Source organism: Oratosquilla oratoria, chromosome 2 (genome assembly GCF_046742065.1).
Source record: "Oratosquilla oratoria isolate Oo_2021 chromosome 2, ASM4674206v1, whole genome shotgun sequence".
Taxonomy (NCBI): domain Eukaryota; kingdom Metazoa; phylum Arthropoda; class Malacostraca; order Stomatopoda; family Squillidae; genus Oratosquilla; species Oratosquilla oratoria.
The window spans coordinates 76,257,665-76,264,820 of NC_134778.1; the positions used below are offsets into that span (position 1 = coordinate 76,257,665).

The 7,156-nt window shown below is 40.5% G+C and overlaps 1 protein-coding gene across 4 annotated transcripts in view; it reads right to left on the reverse strand.

Annotated features, from left to right (window-relative positions):
* Positions 1-1,611: 1,611 nt before the first annotated feature.
* Positions 1,612-7,156, reverse strand: part of Ets65A (DNA-binding protein D-ETS-3) — a 546,394-nt gene continuing 540,849 nt past the window's right edge. For all 4 annotated transcript variants that reach the window (XM_076211278.1, XM_076211298.1, XM_076211287.1 and 1 more), the window contains one exon: positions 1,612-7,156. This exon is cut by the window's right edge and continues 151 nt beyond it. The gene's annotated coding sequence lies outside the window, so the exon portion shown is untranslated.

Consider the following 7,156-nt stretch of genomic DNA (forward strand, 5'->3'; position numbering starts at 1 on the left):
TCGTGTAGGTGTGCACAACTAAAAAAAAAAAAAATATGGAATAGTCAGGTTAGGTTAGGCTAGGAGACATTGGTCATAGTAAATTTCATGTTAGATATCCATGTTTGCGTGATTCTGGAATTTCATCCATGTTCACATTTTTAAACATGCACTACACTCTTTCATGCTTGTCCTCAGCTTTCATTTTATTTTGTCTTTCCCCAACACTTCTATTAATTAGTTGCTCTTTTCTATGCTTGATTCATGGAAACCTGCATGTCCTCTTTCCTTCCTAAACTTTTCGCCGACTTATTTTCATGTGGACATATCAGTACATTCATCTTCATCACTTTATCTTATATTTGTTCATCTTCTTCCACATCTTATCAACATTCTTTTAAAAACTCTACCTAGGATGTTATCATCTCTTGATAATTCTTGCACATCTAGGAATTGATGCAAATAGATATATCTACATTTACAAATAACCTAATGAAACTTAGCCTAATATGGTCAAATGATAAGTATTTCGCAACGCCAGTCCAAACACAGCAACTTCTGTGTAATGTTATCTATATTTCTTTTACAGAAATGTTTATCTATGACTTACAGTTTGAATAATCACATGTAAATCTTACAAAATCCTTGGTGCTTTACATCTTCCTCTTTTGAATTTCAGAACATTCATGTTAAAATTCGACTACAGACACTATACATGAGTACTAAAATAAAATATTTTAAGACAACAGGAAGATATTTTTTATATCATTCACTGCATTATGACATTTAACAGCTACAGACACTAAACATGAGTACTAAAATAAAATATTTTAAGACAACAGGAAGATATTTTTTTATTTCATTCACTTCATTATGACATTTAACAGCAGGATGTACTTACGCATAAGACGACGTTCCTTTTTCCTCCTAGGGATTCTCTTGTTTGTTTGTCAATACCGATATATATCTTTGTGAAACACTACCACACAGGGCCCATTTTACTTTTAAAATGTCGTTTTTCTTATAGAACTAACTATTTGATTTGGTAGACGCTTTCACTGATCTTTGTCAACTTTGGTATAAACATTAGATCCCGCGCATGCGCAGAGGAAACTGATTCGAATGCGCACTAGACTGTTTTTGAGAAAATGAAGCCAAGAGAAAATTATATGATTTTCTTTCAGAAGTAAATGGCGTTCAAACATCATCATATCTGTTTGGGTGATTTTCAAAGAGGAACACAGTATGGAATACGCACTTTTACTGCACTGAGAAGGCACCTAAGCTCGACTTTGATTTTGATAAAGACCAGGTACTTACAGCTTTGAATTCGTACAATATAATAAAATAAGAATATTCTTGAAGCACAGAATATTATATCTGTGCCAAATACATGTTGATATAGAACATGACAGATGCTGAGGTAGTACAATTCAACATTAGGCTAAATTGAACGTTTTGGATAAGTGGCATATGATAAACTAGACGACAGAAAGCTGTACCATGACGTCATTAGTCATCGTTCAACCACCAGATGGCAGTAGTGGTGCCAACAGTCCCTCTAAATCTCAGGGAATTTAATATTTTGTATTTACAGGACCCTGACGTAAAAATTGGTTATTAATACACAACATTTATTTACAGTTCCTTTATTTGGTGAATCACTTATCCTGAAGTAACACTGAGTTAAACACAACAATGCCTGTACACGGTTGGAGCGGGTGGGTGGAGACTGGTAGGGGACGGGGAGGTTGGAGGAGAAAGGGGAAAGGGAGGAAGGTCGTTGAATTCCCCCCCTGCTCTCTGATGTTCCCCCCAACTACCTGTACATGGTGAGGAGTTGGGGTTGCCAGAAGCAGCAGGGGAGAGGGTGGGTGAATGTCCTCTTGGACAGTATATCTACAAACCTGTCAAGAGAAGGACAGGGTAAGTTTAGGGTCACCGTTTCAACCATCCTATCACCTCGCCAGCGGTCGCAAGCGTGGGTAAGGGAGAGTAGGATGAAGAGGACGGAGGGGGCAAGGGTGGAGGAGGAGGAGGAGGAGACCAAGAAAGGAAGTTAAATTACCAATACTGTCATTATTCATGATCATGATCATGATCATCATCATCATCATATTCATCATCATCATCATCATCTTCATCATCATCATCATCATCATCATCGTTTCATTGAGAACCTTAATAACTAAAAAAATAATAATAATCACAAATATCAAATATATCTATTGATAAAATGTTATTGATATTTTTCAACACATTTTCTAATTATTTTCTGTTTTGTCACTGAGTCACTTGTTAAAAACACATTTATATTTTCGTTTTTATTTATAAAAAAAAAAAAAATCATTTCCACATCGTTCCAGTCACCGTTCTCAGTTTGTCAGATCTCTGACTGTCCCAATTTTCATCTTACTGTTCCAGTTTTATATCACTGTACAAATTCCATCTCACCGTTTTCCATTCTTATATTCACCACTTCCCATTTTCTATGCACTCCGCGAGGATTTTTCTTTATTCTGGAACTGATTTTTCTTTCTTTCTTGTCATTTTCCAAATTTCTTCGTCTATTTTTCTTGTCACTGTTTCCAATGTTCTTCACCTGAATCCGTTTTCTTTCGTTCATTTTTCACTTTTATTACTTTCTTCAATGTATTCCACAACTGTCTGACAAAAGGTCCTTATTTTCTAGTCTCCAAGTCTTCATATTCCAATAAGTATGTTATTAATCTTTCTTCTTCTATATGCGACAAAAACAACTACCTTCCATAACAGACAGACAGACAAACAGACAGACTGGCAAGCAGACAGACAGGCAGATGGACTGACAGACCGACAGACAGACAGACAGACAGGGCAGGATATAAACTACCTAGATATGGGGGTTTGATTTTGTACACTGGATTAGGGAAATTCGAAAGGAGACTGTTGGTTTAGAGGTGACGTGAGAGAGGATGGAGGTTGCTTTAGAGAGACGACGTAAGAGGTTTGTTAGGAGACTTTGGGAGAGACTCAGGATTTGTGATACAGAGACGATGCATTTTTTGTTCTCATAGGATTATCTAGGATAGAGATATTTACAGTTTACCGATTCCGAATATAGGAGGTGGACTAAAACATGTGCAAAAGGCTATGGTTTTTGAAACGTATAAAGTGCAAGTACATAAATGTATAAGATAAAAAGGGAACCGTGATTCATATATTGTAAACAGACACAGAAGACATAAAAGGCGAAATCGAACACAAATGCATAAAAAAAAGATGAATGGGGGTACAAGTTAGTGAATTCAAAGTGTGAATAGAGCTTAGGAGTTTTGAGTAAATGCAATATAAGCCGGTAGCCGGGGGGGGGGGTACTCATAAAGAAAATTATGAAGGTTTCCTGGACCCAAAGGGACATATAAAACCAGGACGACTGTGAAATGTGAATGAAATAAGAAAACACAACTAAGGATTGTTTCACACGCATCGACTTTTTGCCGTGCGCCGTCCATGACACGGCCTCGTGCTCTCAAATAACCATAGGTGTCTATGGACGCTTTCACACGTCATGACCACGACCGTGTGTGCAAGTGCCCATAGACTCCCATGGGTCTTTGAGAGGACGACGTCGTGTCGTGGACGGCACACAATGAAAAGTCGATACATGTGAAACGAGACTAAGGTCAAGGAATGTAAAAAGTCGGGTGAAATGGAACAGGCCATGTCGTTCAGAATTGACAAGCAAATGGAATACAAAGGGACCAGGCCGCAAGGGCCTTAGTAGGTTCTTTGTTTCGGAAAATAAAAAGGGCGCGGGGCGGCGGAATCAGAAAGTTGGCGTCAAGTGAGGAGATGCAGAGTGAGGAGACGGGGAAAGTGATGAGTCTTTGGAGAATTTGAGATGAGCAAGGTGGAAGACCTAAGACAACTGACGAAGTAGACAGAAACAGACGAGGCATCACCGAAGAGTTGATGTACAATAGAAACAGACATCTTAAAAGAGGGTAAGAGCAAGGCATAGTAATCAAGACAGTAAATCACGGAAGAGCTGATGTAGGATGGAAAGAGACGTCTTAGAGGGTGAGAAAGTCTGCTCAGTGCTTGGGGGAATGTGTATAAAATAGAAATTGAGGAGGAATAAGGTTTTACTTGGTGATTGATGACGTCACGGGGCTGGAGTGCAGGTTGTTAGGAGACTTACGGTTTATTTAGGTTTCTCTGATCACTCACACTTTCAACTCACACACTATCTGTTGCTATATAATCATTAATATTAATGTTTATTATTATTGTTATTGTTATTATCAAGGCTATATACAATATATACATCTACTCTCATAAGTACTGGAAGATTTCAAATACAATAGAGTAGTCTTGCGGTTCATATCCCTCATGGGTTGGGGAAGGGAATGTCTGGGAATGTCTGGAAATGCTGAGAACTGGAATGGCTTTGGAATGTAACAATTGTAAGATGATCGTTCTTGGGGTGATATTAGGATTTCTTCGGAAGGTCCTGGTTCACCTTTCTTTCTCGTCTCTACTAGCGGCGAAGACTTTCGACTGTTGATCATTTACCATTGATTTTGGGGGAAGAAAAAAGTGACCTATATGAGTGTGTACATCTGGCGTTTCTCGTGTCACCATGACCGAAAGCGACCTTTGGGAAAGAGTGACTTCAAGAGCTGCAAGGACAGTTGCTGAGGTTTGTGGGAGGAGTTTGAGGTTCAGGTGCAGTAGCAGGGTGCCCTAAGTACATCCGGAAAGGTTCCCGAGGACTCAAACAAGAGCTGAGGTTTCGAGTAGGCTGGAGGAAGTTTTAAGAAACCCAGTGAAGTTTTGAGGAGGACAGAACAAATGCTGGTGCGTTTACATGAGTTCTTGGTTACCCTGGTAGGGTAAAACCCTGTCAGTTACGGCTAACCGCTTTATTTTCCATTTTTTTCTATGCGTACGTTCGGTCGCTTCCCCGCCTGGCCAGGGCTGTCGGGAACCAACGCAGCAAGCCCGAAGCGGGTCCCGGGACTCGAACTCACGACCACCAGCTCATGAGTTCAAGGCGGTATCCACTGGTATGATAACAAAAGGAGTTGACGTTTCGTGGATGATCGCAAGAATTTTCAACGAAGTTCTGTGAAGGACTACAGAAATAGATTAGGATTTAAAAATGACTACAGAAAATGGACGAATTTTTTCGTGAAGAGCTTCAAGAACAACTAAGGTTTCGAGAAAGGCTGCAAGACGTGAAGGAGGACTAAGGTTTTAAGAACAACCGAAGTCTTTCGGGGATCCTGTAAGAGTTGGAAAACACTGTGAACCAGAACATGAGTTTCAAAGAGGTCTTGGAGGCCTGAATAAGTCTACCAAGGGGAACTACAGGAAACGATAAGGACTCGAGGAGGTCTGCAAGAACTTGGAGAGGTTCTCAGAAAGGCTACAAGAACTACCATTTCAAGAAAGTCTGCACGAACTTGGAGAGGTTCTTTTGAAAAGACAGCAAGAACTACTGAGGTCCTGACGAGAACTGCATGGGAGAGGTCAGTTCTTGAATAGTCTCCAAGAACAGACGAGGCTCCGAAAAGGAGGTGAAGTCGAAGTTTGAGAATGACTTATAAGAACGGCAGAAGTTCCTGAAATCGGTTCGCCAGGGGCAACCATTAAGGGCTCAGGTGAAGAAGACCTCGGAATGGGTGGGGAGGTGGGTGGGTGTGGAGGGTTGGGGGATGTGCAAAGAGTGAAGAGGATTCGAAGTCTAAAGAAGGACCCAGAACTTTGGAGACCTCAAGGAGATCGGGTGGGCTGTCATTGGTTAAATACAAGAGAGAGAGAGAGAGAGAGAGAGAGAGAGAGAGAGAGAGAGAGAGAGAGAGAGAGAGAGAGAGAGAGAGAGAGAGAGAGAGAGAGAGAGAGAGAGAGAGAGAGAGAGAGAGAGAGAGAGAGAGGGGGAGGAGAAAATAGTAGCTATATAAAAAGCCAAAGACCTGACAGAGAAAGTAATTAATTTAAATTGTATGAAAAGGATAAATATTGCTAAGAACATAAAATTCCAGTAGAGTTTTTTAGGTCCTCATTTATCAGACAACTCAAACCTGCTAAACCCCAGAATGTGTTATAGAAGTCTTCTTCGGTTTGTTTCACAAAGAACTGGTCTTTGTAGACTGAAGTGAAAGGAGGAGGAGGAGGAGGAGGAGGAGGAGGAGGAGGAGGAGGAGGAGGAGGAGGAGGAAGAAGACGAATAAAAAGAAAGAAAGAAGAAGGAAAAGAAGAAGGGGAAGAAGAAAGAGAAGACGAAGAAGAATAAAGAACAGGAGAAACAGACGAAGAAGAATCCTGGAGGTAAAGAAGAACAAGAAGCTTTTATGTTTATAAAAAAGTTACCCGGAGAAAACGGAGTCGGTGTTGATAAAAAAGTTACTCGAAGAAAATGGTTCTGTCTTTGAGGTCTATATTGACACACCGGCTGAGGGGGCTGGCGAAGAGTGGGTGGGTCTTTCGAGAAAGACACAAGACCACAAAAGGAGGGTGTGGTGGGGTGGGGGGGAGGGCCGGGGGAGGGAAAGTGGGTGTAGCCTGACAGCGTTGTGGGAGCCTTACCGAACTTCACCATTTTGTGTCTGAAGACCAGAATGCATTTCCTCTACGAGAGAGAGAGAGAGAGAGAGAGAGAGAGAGAGAGAGAGAGAGAGAGAGAGAGAAAAGAAAGACGAAAAAACAAACAAACAAACAACAAATCTGACGATTGACAAGACTTGGTGAAGGAATGAATGTGGGTGAGGAATGGGGGAACGGAGGGGGAGAATTCGAAACTTGTATTATTAATATTATTATTATTACTGTATTATTATTAGTATTATTATTATTATTTTTCTTCTCTCAATGCCAAGGACTAGAAAGTTTACAACAAAGACTTCTTCACATTGACTAGACTAATTACAAACGCGACTACGCGAGACCTCCCAGACGTCGTGGTCGCTCAAAAAAAAAAAAAAAAATCATAAACTAATAAAATATATTATATATACTGGTCTTTGGCAATTCTTCTTTTCATATTCGCCTCCATAAGAGACAAATATCTTAGTTAAGACGACCAAAACATCATCACTGTTCCTCAATATTGGTGGCCTGCTGGAACGTGGACCAATCGGGCAGAGAAACCGAGTCACGTGACTGCGGTGTGCACCAATTGGAGAAGAGAGAC